Raw genomic sequence first — 20,279 nt, 5'->3', positions numbered from 1 at the left:
TGCCAGAGATGCCTACGTTGAACAGGGAGTTTGCAACCTTAGGATGATTAGAGGAGATTTGAAGGGACTGCCTTGCCAGAGGTAAATCAGCCCAAGAAGTCTCATCCCATATATGAATCATTGACACAGTACTCAGACCCTTCCAAGTTTTGATGAGTTTCAGACTTGAGGGTTTTGGGCTATAAATATGATGGGTGTTGAAGGATGGTGGAGTTACAACATTCAATTACTTTTTGAGTTACCTGCCCAAAGGCAGGTCAGACCCACAGTGTCACAACCTTTACCATGGAGAGGGTAAGGAAGCAAGTCCCGAATGAACCCTGGCCAGAGCTGAGATCAGGTGTTTAACCCCATGTTGTTGACACCAATCTGACACCACACCAGCCAACAACACTCCTCCCCAACCCACCAAATGGGGTCCAATTTGCTGTGGCAACATACATGTCTACATGCATGTTGTCGCCTGGAGCAATGGATAGCAATGGTGGAGGCTACAATCTATTTCCATCACATAGCTGACCAGGATTCTCTCCTGCTCTTACCGCCTGACACTGGTGTAGTTGGAAGAATTTACAAGTTGATACTCAACCTGTTTGGCTACATTATGAATGCGCCTTCTCTGGTCATCAAGTCCTAGAGCTTCTGGCTCAGAGGCAAGAGCACTACCCACTGCACCACAAGGCATCCTTAGCATTCAAGGTGGAGTATAATTAATAGTGTTCTTTGTATTTTTTATTATCTTTCAAGATAACTGACTTTTAGGATACAGTGTAGCTATAGTTCATGTTCTTTGATTATTGCATAGTAAAATTATTTTGCTTAACCTGCGAAAACTTGTGGCTTCATATTTTAGAAAATACCTGGGTTTTTGGATTCTAAAATAAAACTAAAAATGTTACTGCTCCTTACCAATATCATACCAGAAGCAGGAATTAAAATTTCGATCAGTGGAGGAATTAAGATGGGTTTGTTCAGTAGCAAGTCTAACGGGGTCTGCTGACCTCTCTTCAGGTGGTTGGAAGGCATGATGCACAGAAACAGAATGAACCTAAAAAGAAAAAAGACATTCTCCAAAATGAGCCTGACCAGGATATAACTATCAACTCTGCATATTGGTCAGACAGTTTTGATGTTGTCTTAAGGTGATAGGCTGAATAGTTTGGAGACAACGGATGTTTTGGAACAAGTGATAGGGCTTTGAACAATCCACCCAAAGCTGAAGATGTCGTGGTACAGGAAGCACAGAATAGGCTCCAACCTCGCTAAATCTCTTTGTCTCTTTACCTCTCTTCCCTACTTTAAGCTATGTCAGGCATGGCTCAGAGTAGCATACATACCTCTTAATCACAGGGTTTTGGGCTCAAATCCCACTCCAGAACCTAAGTGCAAAAACCAAGGCTAAAACTCCGATGTTGTCGTTTAGGTGAGATGTTAAAGCAGAGGCCTCGCCTGCCCTCTCAGGTGGATATAAAGGATCCTTGGCACTATTTCAATAAAGTGCAGTGGAGTTGCCTCTGGTGTCCTAGCCAATATTTATCTATCAACCGACATCGCAAAAAACAAGCAGATTATCTGGTCATTATCACATTGGGCAGAATTTAGCCCTTGTCGAGCTGGCTCGGCAGGGGCCGTTGGGAAGCTGACTGCCGCCTGCGATCAGGGCCAGACCACGATTTTATGCATGTGGGTCAGTTAAGGCCCGCCCAGCGTGAAATGCAAGCGGCAGCGCTTAGCGCTGTTTGAGCAGGCAGGGGAGGGAGTGTGAGCGCCAACTTCACGCATGCACATGAGTGCACACTTGCAAATCTCCTTGAGGCACAGCGCTGCCTCAGGGAGATGAAGAGTTTTCAGAAAAATAAATAAAGTCTCATAAAATGTTATAAAACATGTCCCCTCATGTGACTCATCATATGAACAGGGACAAGTTATTCATTAGATTTTAACATTTCTATTTTATTTTTATTTGCTTTTGGAAACCTCATCCTGCCTGCGGATGAGGTTTCCTAAAAAGTGCAGAGGCCTCTTGGCCTTTTCATCTGCTCACCAACTGTAAGGTTGGACGGGCAGTGAAAAATGTAAGTTAATTAAGACTTTAATTGCTTTAACAGGCGGTTCCCGCATACCTACCAACTGAAATATCACACGACTGCGTGTTGATGTCGGGACACTTGCCCGACATCAACGAATGTCATTTTATGCTGGAACGGGTCGGGCATGTACCCGCCCACCAAGGTTAAAATTTTGCCCATTGCTTTTGCGGGGAATTACCTGTTGCATTTGCTGCACTACAACACTGACTATACTTCGAAAGTACTTCATTGGCCATAAAACATTTTGAGGCATTGGGTGGTTGTGAAAAGCACTAGATAAATGCAAGTGATTGTTTTTTTTCTTAAAACTTGGTTAAAACAGTAGGTTTTAGGATATCTGCCCTAATATCTCCTTGTGTGGCTCAGTGTCAAATTCTGTTTGATGAGTCTCCTGTGAAGCCACCTTGGTTTGCTTTACTAGATTGAAGGTGCTATAGGAATATAAGTTGTTGTTGTTGCCCAGAAAGGGGCAACAATACAAAATTAGAGGACCTGAAGAAGTGATGTCAGGGGTCTCAGGAAATGTGAGTAAAGAAGGTTTCCATTTCCTCTACGAGGAGAGATAGCCCTCTAGGGTCAGTGCGACATCTCCTGCTTAATGTTTTTTTTAATATATGTCTGAGTTTAGATTATAATAAATTTGATTGAAAGAGGAAGAATCTCTATTTCTCAGGCCCTGAACATTACATACTTAGGGAGAGAAATCTATCTCTCACAGAAGGATGTGCATTGTAAGCATTTGGAGTCCGTGAGTCATACAGGCTCAACACTTTAACTCTGCCTTCCTCTTCTCAGATGCTGTCAGACCTGCTGAGTTTTTCCAGCAATTTTTGTTTTTGTTTCAGATTTTCAGCATAGGCAGTATTTTGCTTTTGTCATATTGCATTGTAAGCAGGCTGCCCTTTATTTTCTATCCACTGTTATTAATGCATTGGAGGGTGGAAAGCGAACTTATCCTTTAGACTGTGGAGGTTATAAATGCAGAATTGGGACAACAAGCCTGTTTCTTTTACAGACCAATAAAATCTATCTTGTTATTATTCTGAAAGGTTAGTCTATCAATTTCGCACATCTCTCTTATTCAACTGTGACATACTCGTCCATCCAAACCATTTGATCCCTCCAAATGCCATTATGAACCTGATTGTTCCTCTTCCCCTAATCCCAATGATCTAGTGGTTTGTTTTAGCATTTCTACAACCCACTCAAGGACTGATCTTGAGACTTTCCAGTAGCTTTACCAACAAAACTAATTTTGAATTTATAGCAAGCAAAAGAATATAAGAAAAAGGAGCTGAAGGAGGCCATTTGGCCCTTTGAGTCTGCTCCACCATTCAACAAGATCATGGCTAATCTTCTACCTCAACTCCACCTTCTCTCACATTCTCCAAACACATTAATTCCCTAACTACCCAAAAATCTATTAACTGAGCATCCACAGCTCCCTGGGGTTTAGAATTCCAAAGACCAACAACCCTTTCAGTGAAGAAATTTCTCCCCATCTCCTTCCTAAATGGTTGACCTTTTATTCTGAGACTATCGCCCCTAGTTCTAGATTTCCCAGCTAGGGAAAACATTTTGTCAGCAGCTACTCTGTCAAACTCCTTAAGAATTTTTACTTGTAGTAATTAGATCGCCCCTTATTCTTCTAAACTCCAGGGAATACCTCATGATTTATTTAATTGCTGCTTGTGGGAATTAATGATTTTAAGTTCTCAGTTCTTGTACTTAAGGTGAACTCCAACAGAGGTGAAAGTGGGAAAGTTGACAGCTGATCCAGGTTTGAAGGTGTTACTGACCTAATGATGCTTTAAGAGAGTTCGAACAAACACTTGACTCTGTTCCTGAATAGTCACTGCTTAAAGGCACTCTTTTGTTTCCACACCAATGTTTCTGGCGACTTGAAAAATCCAGCCGATTTAGTAAAGGACTTTTCAGTTCTATGATGAAGCAAATTGAAGGCTTTTTGAAGGCTAACTTTAAAGACCACTATTAGTCTTCCTTCAATCTTCTTTTTTCAGGGAAAATAGAGCCAGCCTGTCAATCCTTTCCTGATAGGTATTCTCGAAAAGCCCCTCTGACTCTTCAAACACAGCCACAGAAATGGTTTAGGAAGCCTCAAAGGAAGTACCTCCTGAGAGTGGTGGGAGGAGGCTGGTTAGACAGTCTCTGCTATTCTACAGAGCACATTGAACTACATAGGATTAAATAGTATCTACAGCAGAAAAACAGGCCATTTGGCCCAACCAGTCCATGCCACCGTTTATGCTCCGCTTGAGCCCCCTCCCATCTTTCCTCACCTGAATCTATCATCGTAACTCACTATTCCCTTCTCCCTCATATGTTTGTATCCCTTGCTCCCAAATGCATCTATGCTATTTGCTTCAACCACTCCCTGTGGTACTGAGTTCCACAAATCTCTGGGTAAAGACAATCCTCCTGAGTTCCCTGTTGGATTTCTTTGGTGACTATCTTATGTTGATGGCCTTTCCTTCTGCTCTTCCCCACAAGAAGACATTCTGTCTGTATCCACTCTATCAAAAGCCTTTCATAATTTTAAAGACCTCTATTAGGTCACCCCTCAATCAAGAGAAACAAGAGCCAGCTTGTCAATCCTTTCCTGAGAGGAATGCGATGTAATTAAGGAGAAAAGACACCATTCTGCAAATAAGATATAAACAGCCCAATCTTCTACTTTACAAAACTCATAAATCGTGTGTAAATGATTGAGAACTTAATGAACTCAACTTGACAGTATATGATCTTTGTACATTAAAACAAAATGCAGAGTGCAGCAAACCTTTTATTATCATTCTGTAAATTAGACATGCGTTTTGCAACATATTGTAATTATCTGTATATTGAAATGTTCATAGTTGTGCAATCTCTTTTTTTATACTTCATTTTTATCTTAATAATTATCTATAACAATGTTATGAATTATGAATACTTGTTTTATTCATATCATCATCACAATTTGACAACTGCCGCTATGATTTTTCAGTAAGCCAATTATCTATCTGCCTGTCTGTCTATCCATCTGCCTTTTTTTCTATCTATCTGCCTCTCTTTCTGTCTGTCTATCTGCCTGCCTGCCTATTTTTAGCAAGGGTGAGATTGTAACAAAATGATAGCAGTTAAGTAGGAGACTTTCTCGATCATGGGTGCTTAGCAGTATAGGAAGCAAAGCTAGACTTTTCTGTCAGGTTTGCAAACAGCCATTCCCGAGAGATTAATCTTGCATTCTGAGAGATTCCTGCACAATCAAAGTGCAGGAAGTGCTGCAACTTACAAGTGATCACTTTAAAATTACTGTGTGAAGCTCAATACCTTTCAACTTTTCTGAAGACACAGAATTTTTGAGGGATGCCTGTTGATGTAAGGGTAGATTTTATGAATTTGTGCCTCTGGCACAGGACTTAAGAGTCTTTCAGAGTCAAACATTAACTCTGTTTCTTTGTCCACAGATGTGGCCAGGCCTGCTGAGCTTTTCCAGCATTTTATTTTTGTTGTTATTTCACATTTCCCACACCTGCAGTATTTTGCTTCCATTGAACTTCAAAGAATTTGGAGAATCGACTGTCTAATATCTTGTATCACAAGCAAACTAGCCAGAGATATAAAGACAGATTGTAAGAGCTTTCACAAGTATGTAAAAAGAAAGAGAATAACTGAAGTAAATATTGGCCCCTTGGAAACATGGACAGGATACGTTATTAAAGGGAATGAGAAAATGGCAGAGGCATTGGATAAATATTTTGTGCCTGTCTTCACGGTAGAAGACACAAGATTCATGTCACTAACAGGGGGGCTAATAAGAGTGAGGAAATTAAGGTAATTAATAGCAGCAGAGAAAAAGTACTGGAGAAACTCAAGGGGCTAAAATCTGACAAATCTCCAGGACCTAATGCTTAAATCCTGGGGTCAAATAGAGATAGCTGCAGAGATAGTGGATGCTCTGGCAACAATTTTCCAAGATACCCTAGATTCTGGAATGGTCCCAGCAGGTTGAAAGTCATCAAATGTAATGCTGCTTTTTAAGAAAAGAGGGAGAGAGAAAACAGGGAATTACAGGCCAGTTAGCCTGACATCAGTCATCAGGAAAGAGCTGGAATCTGTTATTAAGGAAGTCTTAACAATGCACTCAGAAAAGCACGGTATGTCCAGACAATGGACTCCGCTTGATTACCCTTCAGTCTTCTCTTTCGTTGTTGTCTCATAGTTAACTGAGTTAAGCTCTCAAAGCATATGGTTTCATTTCAAATCACGTGGAAAGTCTTCCTATATTTCCAACTGATTGAACAAGTTGAGTGTGCCAACAGCTTCTAAACTCGTCATTCCTAAAGTAGGTTACAGAGCAGAGATGTGTAAACAGACAGTGAGTTTAAATGGCCAACTACAAAGAAAAAGAGACTAATTGGCAAATTTGTCTGCAACTTTTCAAACTGCGACCTTTTTTTTAAGTTTCACAAGCCATTACATTCTGTTGCCTTTTATCTCCTACCAATCCTTATCTGCTCCCCTCCTAGGGAAAGACAAACTAAAGTTGAAAATGCTCTGAAATTGTACCACAGAAATGCTGACACGAATGGAAAAATAAAAATGCGAGGGACTCAGAAAGCATGAGAAAATTACTTTGTATGGAATTGGAGCACCTTTTGGATGGTTTTCGATACTGATGTTGGGGAACACAAAACTATCCAAAATCTCAGTGATGACATTACATTTTAGAAATATAGATGCTGTCAGAGGTGGGATACTATCATAATATTAGGGATGTAGCAATGCAATATAGGTTGTTGCAGATCCAATGTGTAAAGGAAGGATGGTAGCACTACAGCCAGGATGAAAATCTTTAAGTGCAGCATTCTGGTGGCCTCTGCTAAACATAGAGTTTATTTTCAACTTGCTGCCCAGAATGAAAGCGGCATCACAGATGAGCTGACTGCGGTAAAAACTGTCTGGTTCTCATTTCTAAATGAAAATTCTAGTGATTGCTGCACCTTCTGAATTAAATTAAACCCCATAATAGCCTAAAGAGAAAAGTCCTTCAGGGCCTTCTTTCAATCACTTTCCTCCCTGTCTTGGTTCCTCCTATTCTCCTTCCCAAGCTCTTGCTCCTTTAGATGAAATTCTTGTCTTATCATTGAAATTCTCACTCTTTTGCAGCTAAAACAAGCTGATTTAATTTCCTGTTGTCATTATCGCATATCACTGCTCGGCACCTTTCAATCAGTCAAGCAGTATGCCTTTATCTCGGTCAGCATATTTTTAGTCTGCTTTGCTTCTCCCCTTCATTCTTGAAGCTGCAGTTGCTGGGGATATGATAGCATTGTGGTTATATCAGTGGACCAGGAATCCAGAGTCTTGGGCTAGAAGTGTAGAGGTGTGAATTCAAATCGAAATGGGGAATATAAACTTTGTCAATTGGTCCACTAGTGAGGGGGTAAACATGCCTTTCTTATCATTCTGAACTATGTGTCTCCAGACCCAGAGAAAAGTGGTTGACTCTTAATTGCCCTGTGAAATGGTAGCAATACCCAAAAAAGCACCACAACAACTGTAACAATTCAAGATGGTAGCTAGCCACCACCCCCTCAAGAGCAATTAAAAATGGGAAGTAAATGCTGGCCTTGCCCGCGACAGATCCTGGGCAGGATTTTGCCCCCTTTGGGTGGGCTCAGCGGGGGCGAGCGGGAGCAGTAAACGAGGATGCAGAGACCAGGCGGGAGGTGAGGTCGGCTGGGCACTCAGCCTCCCCGTTTTTCCGAGGAGTGTCTCGCCCGCCCTCCTGGAGGAGGTGGCTTCAAGAGGGGACACCCTTTTCCTCCGGAGATAGGAGGAGGAGGCCACTGCACCTCACAAAGAGGGCATGGGAGGAGGTGACAGACTGGGTGAGCAGCCATGATGTGGTGTGGCACACCTGGGAAGCGCTTCGATGACCTGCTGCGCTCAGGAAGGGTGAGTAGCGGGTTGGCATGGGTCAGTGTGTTGAACTGTTTTGGGCTGGCTGTTTGCCCCCCCACCCCCCGTGGAGCTCAGGGGTGTTCGGGTCTGAGTGCCAACTGTCAATCTCACTGGAGCTGGTCTAGGGCTGAGCCGTGGCTGCTTTGACGAAGTGACTTGCACCTCCAGGGCCATGACTAGGATCTGCCCTGCAAGGTATTCCTCAGCTGGGGTGGCCAGGCTGCAATGGCCCTGCAGGTACAGAATTGACAAATCACTGCTCCTCTGGCCTTTCAGGGGAAGACATTCCATAACAATATTGAGTGGTCATGGAACAGTGGACGATCCCCACACCTCCTCATCCTCCCTTGGTATGAGCAGGTGGCCATGGAGCTCGGTCAAGCGGCCGTGATGAGGCTGGGGTATCAGATGAAGGTAAGACTGCAGTGCGCTGAGGTGAGAGTTTCAGATGCAGTCTCATCACTGGTTGGAGCCTGGAGACTGGATTCCTCCTTGATCATTGAAAGATGATGGCACCATGATGCAGGTCTTCATTGTCCCACCAGGGTGCCTGGCATGCACAGTGACAGTGTGATGGCTTAAACTAATGACATGTCCTTCTTCTCCCTTGGATCTGCCACCAAGCAGCGAAGTGTAGGATCTCCAGGAGCTACCCCTGACCACAGAGGACCACCATGCTCCCCAAGCACCTGTGTCACACCCATTCACTGAACCAGGCATCAGCGCAGACACCAGCACATCAGGTGGGCATTAGTTTGGTGACTAGTATCTCGGTGCGCAGTGGTGAGGGCACTTTACACTCGCTTGAGGCGCAGGCAGAGGCAGAGAGTGCCACGAGTACCTTCAGGAGGAGGACAGATGGGGACGAGGACGATGCTCAGTCCAAGGCTGATGATGGGCCTCTGGAGTTGTCCATTAGGCAGCAGATGATGGATGTCCAGCGGGATCTGCGGGAGCATCTGGTGGAGATCCAAGAGGGTATGCATGCCATGGTCTCCACTGTGGAGGAGTCCCCACAGAGCTTGAGCACTGCGGTGACCCTCATGGCCAAGAGCAATGCATCCCCCATGGAGAATGTGGCAAGTCTCATGGAGAGGCTGCTCCAGGAACAGAATCAGGGGTTCCTGGAGTTGGGTTTGGACATGCACACCCTCACACAGGCATTGGCCTCAGCTGGCCAGTCTGCATGTGTGAGAAGAATGGGGCACCGAGTATCCCAGCTAGGTGCCCATCCAAAAATGGTGAGCACGGAGGTCCACAGCGACCTCATATTGGCGCATGAGCTGCTTGTCGTCTCTGTGGGCTCCTCTCAGGGCGCTCTGGATGATGGCAGCAGCTCCTCCGCCCCTCTGCCAGTGACCGTGGCATCTGATGAGGCTGAGGTGACTGGGGAGATGCCAGCTGTGGAACTGGCCACCCCTTCTCAGGCAGGGCCGGCACAGGCTCCACTGACCAAAGCAAGGCCAACAGGACAGCAGGCTGGATCCAATGCTGGTGCCAGCGAGGGGGGAGCACCTAGACACAGCACCCGTAACTGTAAGTTTAAAGCACCTTAAGCACAAGACGGACTGGTCACGGGTGATCTGTTGTTCCCCCCATATGTTTTGTTTTTAATGTTGTGACCACCAACATCTGATATTGTTCTGTTCAATACTATGTGAGTTCCAACATTAAATTACATTTGCTTTTGTGTTATTGTATGCTTCATTTGTTTTGTAGGTGCAGGGTAGGCCATTATGTAATGCTGGATGTGGGTCACTCAAAACATTATTTGCACAGGCACAGAGTGTATCTTGGGGCCCAAGGAAAGGGTTATTTCTGTGATCCAGGATGGAGGCGGCAACCCTGACATGAGGAGGTAGTTCTTATTTAGCAGCCTAGCTGAAGGAGCGTTGGATCAAAGTGTCCCTGGTGTCTCTGCCTCCCTGGAGGTTACTGAGGTCTGCCTCCATTACCTCAGTGTTCTCCTCACCGTGCTCTTCCTCTGACCCATTTCTGGACTCAAAATCTGGGGCCTGTGCAGCTGTGTCAACATCCTCTTTCTCCAGTGGGCCCCCATTTGTCAGTACCAGTTGTGGAGAATGCAGCATGTAACCACTATCAGTGACACCAGCTCTAGAGGGTATTGCAGTGCTCCCCCTGAACAACCCAGGCACCGGAAGCGCACCTTCAGAAGACCACTGCCATTGTGGAGGCACGGCTCCTGTTGTACCACTGCTCCGCCTCTGTTCTTTGGTAGCAGAGAGGTGTCATGAGCCACCTTTTCCAAAGATAGCCCTTGTCACCCAGTAGCCATCCATCTAGTTGGGCTGGAGCACTTAAAAGCCTGGAGGTGTCGCAGGATCTACGCTTCATGGGAGCTACCGGGATACCTTGGAGAATGTGCATCCTATGGTCACACCCTATCTGCACATTCATGGAGTGGAATCCCTTCCTGTTAATGAAGGCACCTGGTTGATCCACTGGCGCCTTGATGTGTGCAGTCAATTGAACCCTGGACGCTGGGTAACCCAGCAATCGGTGCAAAGCCTCTGACTCGCGCAGCCTGGCTGGCCTTGTCTGTAAGGAAATGAATGGAAGCCAATACCCACCTGAGCAGAGCGTTACCAGCTTGACACAACTGTGGACAGCTGATTGGGAGACTCCACACAGAGCCATCCGTTGACCCCTGCCCCCCTTCCTCATCAGAGGAGGTGCCTCCAGTGGAGGCCACAATCCCCATTACCAGAGTAAGGGAAGGCTGTCTGTTACCTGGAAGGGTCCACGTGGTCCAAATCCTCAGGGGACCTGGAAGACACCAATGAGTCCAGAAATGACACGTGGAAATGCTAAGAATGAAGCTCCGATCAGAGATTAAGCTGAGAAGTACCAATAAGCAGCCAGAAGCAAGTTATCTCCAAAAGTCCTCACTACTCACATTGACTATGCTGCTGACCCTTCTTATCCCATCCATGGATGAGGTTTTGCAAATTGTCAGCTGCCTGCTTGTCTGTGCAATGAGCGAAAAATCTCACGGGCAACATTAAATTGCCATCAATTGGATTGACAAGGGCCTTAATTGGCATCTTAGTTAATGCCAGGCGCAGCTCCGACTCCGCGTGCCCGCCGAACGAAATATCGTTCGACTGCGTGATGATGTCATAGCGTGTCATTTTACACCCGTTCCAGTCAGACACGTGCCTGCCCGACGAGCGGAAATTTAAACCCCCTGTGGGGGGGGATAAAACAAAGATTTTCTTTTGACATTTTTGTGACAAATCATCCCAGGGAATCAAAGATGCTTTAGACTTTTTGCTTGCCCTCACAAATAGTCTATTTTGATTGCATTTTATTTATTGAGGCTGCCATTTCTGTATTTTACTGCAAAAGTAAATGTGGAGTCAGTGCTGTACAATTCTGGCAATAATCTCTATAATCTTCATCGGCAGTGTTTCCTTAATGGCATATTAATAAAGATGATTGCCATGTTCTGTAGTTCCTACATCCAGCATGCTGTGAATCTGAAATTGTTTTTGCACAGGTTTTTTTTTACTGGCTTTGAGGAATTGTAAGATATGCAAGCTTTGCAAGGCACTGTGACATTAACAAACAAAATTTGGCACCAAATTGCTTAAAGAGGTGACCAAAACCTTAGGTTTTAAGGAGTGCCTTAAAGAAGGAGAAGCCACATCGAGGTTATGGGTGACTTCCAGAGACTAGGGCCAGAATTTTCCAGCTGACTTGCGGATGGTGTAGCCCGCGTGTCAGCACGTGAAATGACATGCACGAGCATGCTGATGTCAGCACACACCATCGCAATATTTCAGTGGTTGGGCGCGCTCCATTCGCCCGCCATTAATTGAAGGGCTCGTTAAGCCCCTTAACTTGCCAATTGTGTGTACGATTTTGAGGGGCCCGTGTGAACTTCGGGTTGGCGCACGGGCCCCAATGGGAAGGCGGGTAGCAGATTATTTAAGAAAATTTTTTGCAATGTCTGGATATGTGGACTCAGAGGGGTTGTTCATGTTTTTGATGAAGTTATAATTGATGAGAGTGTTTAAAAGTTGCCTGTGTGATTGTTAGCAGTTCTCATCGATTTCCAAGAGCTCCTTATGTACTTTGAAACCAGTCTGCAGACAGTAATCTTTCTCAGGCCTGCAGCTTTCTGGAGGCCTCCATTTAGCCTGGGGGTATGGATTCTGACCTCTCCACTGGAGGCAACTCCCCTGAGGATGAAGGGAGGGATAGAATAAGGAAGAGACCAGGACTGGACAATCAGTCTCCAGGGGAGACACTTTTGGAAGGCCAGGCGCAAGTACAAGGGGTGCAGGGCCAAGAGGTAGTCCAAGGGACAAGGGTCCGTAGAAGACGCTACTATCCTGCTGCCAGGATCTACAGGCGGAGAAGCAGCTACCTCAATATGTCTGAGGTGCAGTGCCAAAGGAGGCTCCATCTCTCAAGGGAGACAGTCAACTATATCTGTCAGATGATTGGCCCTGAGATCTCCCCTAACTGTGTGGGTGGACACCCCATGCCAGCAGCTCTGGAGGACACAGTTGCCCTCCACTTCTATGCATCTGGCTCCTTCCAGGGGTTGGTGGGTGATCTTTGTGGTGTCTCCCATTCAGCTGTCCACACTTGTGTCATGCAGGTTACAGACCCTCTGTTCAGACGGGCATTGACCTTCATCCACTTTCGCTGTGACCAGGCAAGTCAGGCACAGCGAGCCAGAGGCTTCGCGGCCATTGCTGGCTTCCCCCTTGTCCAGGGTGCAATAGACTGTACACATGTGGCCATCAAGGCACCAGCAGGTGAGCCCGGTGCCTTTGTCAACAGGAAGGGCTTCCACTCCATGAACGTGCAGATAGTGTGTGGTCACAGGATGCTGATTCTACAAGTCTGTGCAAGGTACCCAGGCAGCTCCCACGACGCCTACATCCTCAGACACTCCCAGGTGCCGGGGCTCTTCAGTGCTCCAGCTCGGTTGAATGAATGGCTGCTGGGTGGCAAGGTCTATCCCCTCAGAAGGTGGCTCATGACGCCTCTCCACCATCCAAGAACAGAAGCTGAGCAGCGGTACAATAGGAGCCACGGCTCCACAAGGGCTGTGGTGGAGAGAGCCATCGGTCTTCTCAAGATGCGCTTCCGTTGCCTGGACCACTCAGGGGGCGCAATCCAGTACCCCCCAGATCACGTCTCTCTGATAGTGGTAGCAGCTGCACTCTGCACAATCTTGCGCTGGAAAGGGGGGATGCAGTTGACGATGAAGACCTTGACGCAGTGGATGAGGCTGCACATGATGAATCCAGCAGTGACTCAGCGGATAAGGAAGCACAGGGCGATGATGAGGGCCAGCACACCGACCCGCTACTACACCAAGGAGGCAGGGACACCCGGGACATTTTAATCCAAAGAACCTTCAGCTAGGTCCACACACGTGGATCAGCAGGACCAGCGTTGCCTGGCGCTTCCACACATGGGACTTAGGTGCCACATCTTCCACCTCATCAGCTGCAACTAAGGGCTTAGTACAGAAACATCAATGTCCACGCAAACATTCAAGATAAATATGTGAAAAAGAAAAATGCACCACAACAAAACACCCTCAGCCATGGTTACAAAGGTGGACTTTATTTTGTCCAAAACAAAAACACACACCACTTGTTAGCGATCACAAAAATATGGGTCTCTATTCTAAGGCCAACACAAAATCACCAGTGACATACCCGTGGAGTGCCTAAGGTACCTTATACTTACGCTTCCGGGTGCCATGTCTAGGTGCCGCCCCATCGCTCAGAGTGGCTTGAGAAACAGCCTGCTGACCTTGGTGGACGTCCTCTGGCCCGTGGAGCCTCTGATGGCTCCGCCTGGGAGGGAGTGGCCAGTTCCAGAACTGGCATCTCCCCAGTTGTCGCAGCCTCAACGGAAGAAATGTTGACTGGCAGAGGGGTGGAGGAGCTGCTGCCCTCATCCGGAGCGCCCTGAGAGGAGCTCGCAGCTGCGCGCCAACGTGATGTCCAAATCTACCTCCCTGCTCACTGCAGATGCATGGGCACCGAGTGCTGGCGCTTGGTGTCCACAACATCTTCCACAATGGAAAACACCACCTGTGGCCAGAACTGCTGTGAGGGCTTGCAGGTCAGAGTGTAACCCAATCATATTTTGATCCATTTGGTGGAAGCCCCTCTCTACGAGAGCCGCCAATCTCTCATTGAATGAATCCTGAAGCTCTGCCCTGAGGGCAGATTATTCGTGTGCACTCTGCCTGGACTCCTCCGTCGCAGAGAGCAACTGAACCATTCCTTCATCCATTCCCTCCCAGATGCAAATGCACTTCCTGTCGCCTTTCCTGCAGCTGCTGCAATGGGGACAACTCCAGAGGCACGTCATCAGTGCTGGACTCAGCATGTGCCTCGTCCCCTGCAGCCCTCCGGCTGCTGGTTCCATCGGCACTCTCTGTCTCTACCATCTCCTCCAGCGATCGTGATGTGTCCTTTCCACTGTGACCCGGGACACTAGCCGATGGTAAAGCCCCCACCGAGGTGTGTGTGTCTGTGCTGGTGCCTGGCTAGCTGAAATGATGTGCCGCAAGTTGCACTTGTTGGCCCTCAGGTGTGGATTGGGGGGGGGGGCCGTGGGGTCGAGGTGCGGGTCGCTCTGGTGGTGATGCTGAAATTAACAACAAGGACAGTGTATCAATTAGCGTACATTCAATTCAATCTTTCATCCCTTCCCCCACCCCCCCCCACCCCCCACCCCCAGCCTCATAAGTCACTCTATCTTCAAGATCCTAAGGAGAAGAACATTGATGAGGTGGAAAAGAGTCAAGACGAGCCCCAAACACTAAACGCACATGCAGACAGGCTGGGCAGATGGCCTCAGGAACGCCACATGGCTTGTTATGAACCATAGGAGTAGAGAGAGTGCAGAGGTACCTGACCTGGATGTATTGTGACCTGGAGAGTTGCGGGGCTGAAAAAACATCGCAAACAGTAGCGACATTTGCCGTCGATCGCAGGAGATTGAGAGGTCACATTATTGGCCTTCATTCCATAAGGAGAGGCATAGACCGGGTGGGCAGAAGGCAACATTTCCTCTTGGTGCAGGGGTGAGTAACATGGGGGCATTCATCTAAGTTGAGTGTCATGAGGTTCACAGCTGAGATACTGAGGAGCTTTTGGACAGAGTAATGTGGGGCGCACTGGCTGAAAGGGTGCAGGAGGTTCCAAACCCCCTCAGATGAAATAAGTCTTTGGCTGTGCAGCAGCAATGCCATGGCATGTTAGACCATAGGGATATTGGTCATAAATAGGATAAGGTGACTTTGGAAGGTGATGTAGACGCGATTCCTCAAAGGGACGAGGGTCCCTTCTGTATGATCCACACGTCAGAATGTCTCAGTCTGTGAATGAACATTGTTTCAGCATCTGAGGCCTCCAGCGGCTCCTGTCCACACTACTGGCGATCAGTCCCCAGAAGATAGCACGGCTGCTCCCAACCCCCTCCCCGAACAGCCACCTTGGACACATTCGGTGTCCATCACTCGTCCATTATGGACTCTTAGCGCCCATAGCAAGGAGGCACAACTAGGTGTGGCACTGATGCCAGCAGATGGCACTTGCCCAAAACACCTTGAGGCAGCACTTGCACCATCTCATCACTATCAATAAGACATGTGTTGGAGTTCTGAGTATGTGTCCAGCAGCCTCCCCTGCAGGTTGCCCCCAGACTACTCAAATACCACAAAGACCAACATATGCTGCGGGGAGAACCCTTCTGCTCCTCAACCACTAAGGCTGGTGTAAACATGGTCAATACCCGTTTGCCCACCCAGTGCGCGACAGATGCCCATTGCAGTAACAAGAGCAAGACATGATGGGGGGGGTGTCAAAGGTTAAGGCTGCCTTCTGGGTCAAATGGCCAAGACTGACATGATACTCACCCTTCCAGAGTGCAGCAAATCATTGAATCGTTTCCTGCACTGTGTGCCAGTGCGCCGCACATCATCATGGGAGCTTACAGCATCACCCACCTCCTCCCACGCCTGCCTGGTGACATTGGGGGCCCTCCTCCTCCCAGCCTCCGGATACAGAAGTTGCCAACTGAAGCTCACCTCTTGCAGGAGGACAGCAAGTCATGCATCGGAAAAACGGGGGGGGGGGGGGGGGGGTGGGGGGGCACCGTGGCCCCCCCTCCCCCCTCTGGCCTCTCCTGCAGCCTGCCCCCCCTCCTCCTGCTCATGCTGCTCTGCACTCACACCTCCCACCCTCTCTCCACAAGTGGCCATGGTGCACTGCCTCAAGCAGGCTGCCTGGCCACTCTTTATGCAGACTGCCAGCTCCCCATTGGAACCGGCAGTCTGTCCCCGCGACTATTTTCCCATTCTCCGCGGGAGTCGCTTACCCACTGGGTGGGCCTTAATTGGCCTGCCCGCAGAAAATGGAGGTGCGGCCCATTTCTTTAGCGGCAATCCGCCACCCACCCGACCGACGAATGTAAAATTCTGCCCTAGGTCTTAGAGAACCGAAGGTGCAGTTGTCGACTATTTGAAATTGGCGATGTACAAGGGGAGAGAACTGGCGGGGTGCAGAGATCTCGGGGGGGGTGGGGTGCGGGGTTGCAGGGCTAAGGGAGCTCACAGAGATAGAGAGGGATGAGAACTTGGAAACACACTTGCAAACGAGGATGCAAATTTGAAAATTACTGCACTGTCAGACTTCTACACGCACTGTTGGAAACTAAGAATATCAACTCACTTTCATCGGCCCTTCATGTAGGCTGTGTCAACACTCAACCTTATTAAATACCATTTGAATTAACGCACAATGCACTATTGTTATCTGATGGTAATGAAATAATCTAAAAAAGCAGAGAAAGTGGGAATGAGGGAATATATGAGCATGTTGGATAGGGGATGATAGAAAGAATGGATGAAATACCTTATCTATTTTTGCATTTTTCAATGTAGAATTGAAGTGTCATCAGAATAATTCGGTGACTGTTCATTATTCTGCAAAATCAAAGTACCTTTTATTTATCTATTGCCCAGAAATAATAGCATGGATTTCATGGTCAGATGTGAGGAAAGGCAATTCACCGTGACTTTGAAGAAAGTTGTCCACAAAGATCCAGTGATGTCTGTGGTGTGGATTCCCCCTTTTCTGGTGGCAGTGTAAATCTGGTGCCAATTCAAAGGGATCTCCAGGCATACAGCAGCAGTGATGTCAGCCAGCAGGACGGCAACCAATCACATTGAAGTAATCACGCACTGCAAACAGGAAGCTTAAAGCATTTAAAATCCCTCACTTTTAATTTAAACTTTCGGGTAGCAAAATAAATGGATGACTGCATTAAGATAGAAGGTAAAATGAAGGTAAACATTTAGCTTTTAAACTAAAAGAAACATTTAAAAATGTGAAGTTTTTAATTATTGGCAAAAAATGCAGCATTTCGCAAAGATGAAATAAGCTTTTCAGGGCCAGTGAGGGTGTTGAGGAGTAATCACGAAGTTAGTACACTGTTAAAAACACAGTTACACCTCTTTCAACAAGGTGTAACTTTTTCAAGGGTTTTTACTGACAAAAAAGAAGCAAATATTCTAGTCACTTCATTTTTGCTAAGGAAATAACCTGTGGGAACTTCTACAGTGCATCCTTTGGAGGAGAGCCTACTCAATGACAGCGAGCTTTGGAATTCCAAGTTCCACTGAGCCTGTCGAAACTCCCCAGCTTCAGTGACGTGAAGGCAGTGAATGATAACAGCCTCACTGACATTACCAGAGCAAAATCTGGACCAGTAGGTGATATGCCTTTGCTTGCCTATCTCACTTCTTGTTTGAATGTTCAAATGATAAAACATTTACCCAAAATTTAAAAGCACACCCATGATCAGCAACTCAGTTGAAGGAGTGCTCAAACCCAGGACTGTCCAAAATTTTTGACAAATGCAATGTGTGTTTAATATTGGAGTTAGTTGCAAGAAATCAATAACACAGGGATGAGACCAAGTTGCTTGCTGCCATTCTGCAGAGGCTAAGTTCATAAATAATTTAGGAACATAATCCAAAATATAATCAGCTCATTAAAATAAAGTGAGATTTTGAAATGTTCCTTTGGCTATTTCTCTTTTAATGAATCAACTAGATTTAAACTTGAGACATCAGCCCTCAGGGCACCTTTCTTAATGCAGATACTCATTCACAACCTGCTTGTTTCTACAGAAAGAATCAGACAGTCCAATCCTCTGCCCTCCTGGGGTTTGTCTTGGTTCAGAAGTTTCTTTTGATTGCCATATTATTTCATCCAGCTCTTGTGTGACTATCAGTCGAGGTTTACTGGTGCAAAATGGAATGCAAGTATCAGCAACAAATATTATTATTATGTATCGCAGTCTATCACAAATAAAACCAGAAAGGTAGGCAACATTCGTGATTGGTCTTAGTATATACAGCACACCTGTCTCTCCCCATATCTGACTAGCTCTAGCAGTACCCCAAATATACATGTTGGAATTCACTATTATGGGGCAGCCTCTTGACATGATTCCATTCATTATGTCAGCATAATCTGTGTGGAATCAGTTATGCCAAAGCAAAACATCAAGGAATTTTAAACATAAGTGAATTACACCCAAAACGTGGTTTCCACAATCCTTTATACTGGCTCGACGCCTTTTTAAAAAACATTTTCAGGGGATGTGGGCATCATTAGCTAGGCCAGCATTTATTGCCCATCCCTAATTGCCCTTGAAAAGGTGGTGGTGAGCTGTCTTCTTGAACTGCTGAAGTCCATGTGGCCTAGGTACACCCACAGTGCTGTTCAAGAGGGAGTTCCAGGATTTTGACCCAGCGACAGTGAAGGAACGGTAATATATTTCCAAGTCAGGATGGTGTGTGGCTTGGACGAGGACTTCCAGGTGGCAGTGTTCCCCTCTATCTGTCCTTGACCTTCTAGATGGTAGTAGTCATGGGTTTGGAAGTTGAGTTGCTGCAGTACATCTTGTAGATGGTACACACTGCTGCCACTGTCTTAGTGGTGGAGGGAGTGAAAGTTTGTGGAAGGGGTGCCAATCAAGTGGGCTGCTTTGCCTTGGATGGTGTCAAGCTTCTTGAGTGTTGTGGGAGCTGCACTCATCCAGACAAGTGGAGAGTATTCCATCACACTCCTGACTTGTGCCTTGTAAATGGCGGACAGGCTTTGGGGAGTCAGGAGGCGAATCACTCGCTGCATGATTCCTAGCTTCTGACCGGCTCTTGTAGCCACAGGATTTTTGTGGCTAGTCCAGTTCAGTTTCTAGTCAATGTTAACCCCCAGGCTGTTGATAGTGGGGGATTCAGTGATGGCAATACCATTGAATGTCAAGGGGCAATGGTTAGATATTCTCTTGTTGGAAATGGTCAATGCCTGACACTTGTGTGGTACTTTCCACTTGTCAGCCAAGCCTGGATGTTGTCCAGGTCTTGCTGCATTTGAACATGGACTGCTTCAATATCTGCAGAGTCATGAATGGTGCTGAACATTGTGCAATCATCAGTGAACATCCCTACTCCTCACCTTATGATGGAAGGAAGGTCATTGATGAAGCAGCTGAAGATGGTTGGGCCCAGGACACTACCCTGATGAACTCCTGCAGTGATGTCCTGAAACTGAGATGATTTACTTCCAACAACCACAACCATCTTCCTTTGTGCTAGGTATGACTCCAACCAGCAGAGAGTTTCCCCCCTGATTCCGATTGACTCCAGTTTTGCTAGAGCTCATTGATGCCACACTCGATTAAATGCTGCTTTGATTTCAAGGCCAGTCACTCTCGCCTTCCCTGGATCAGGCCCTATCCACAACAGTGGCCACGCCTTCAGGTCCACATTATGAGATTCTGCTGATTACCCTAGTACGGGAAAGCTTTTCAAATTGCATTAATTTTCTTCGGTACACAAGTACCAGTCAGCCATTTTAAAAAGATTTTCACATGATCAGATAATTTGCTAAGTAACTGACTAGTGAAACCATAAATGGATCAGTAGAGTTTTTCAAAATCTCTTTCAGTCATTTAAAATTAGGTTACCCACAGGTCTGGACTGGACACGTATTAGAAATGTCTATTTTTTTTGGGACTGATCCAATTTTCAGCTGTATTAACAAAACTCCCACCAGGTTGCCGCTCATAAATACATCAAGAATAAAAGTGATTATCTGCTCTGATGCTGCTTGGTTGCATTAACTGAATGTTTGCGATTATGCAAAA

Source organism: Carcharodon carcharias, chromosome 11 (genome assembly GCF_017639515.1).
Source record: "Carcharodon carcharias isolate sCarCar2 chromosome 11, sCarCar2.pri, whole genome shotgun sequence".
NCBI lineage: Eukaryota > Metazoa > Chordata > Chondrichthyes > Lamniformes > Lamnidae > Carcharodon > Carcharodon carcharias.
Note: the sequence above shows the minus strand (reverse complement) of the source record.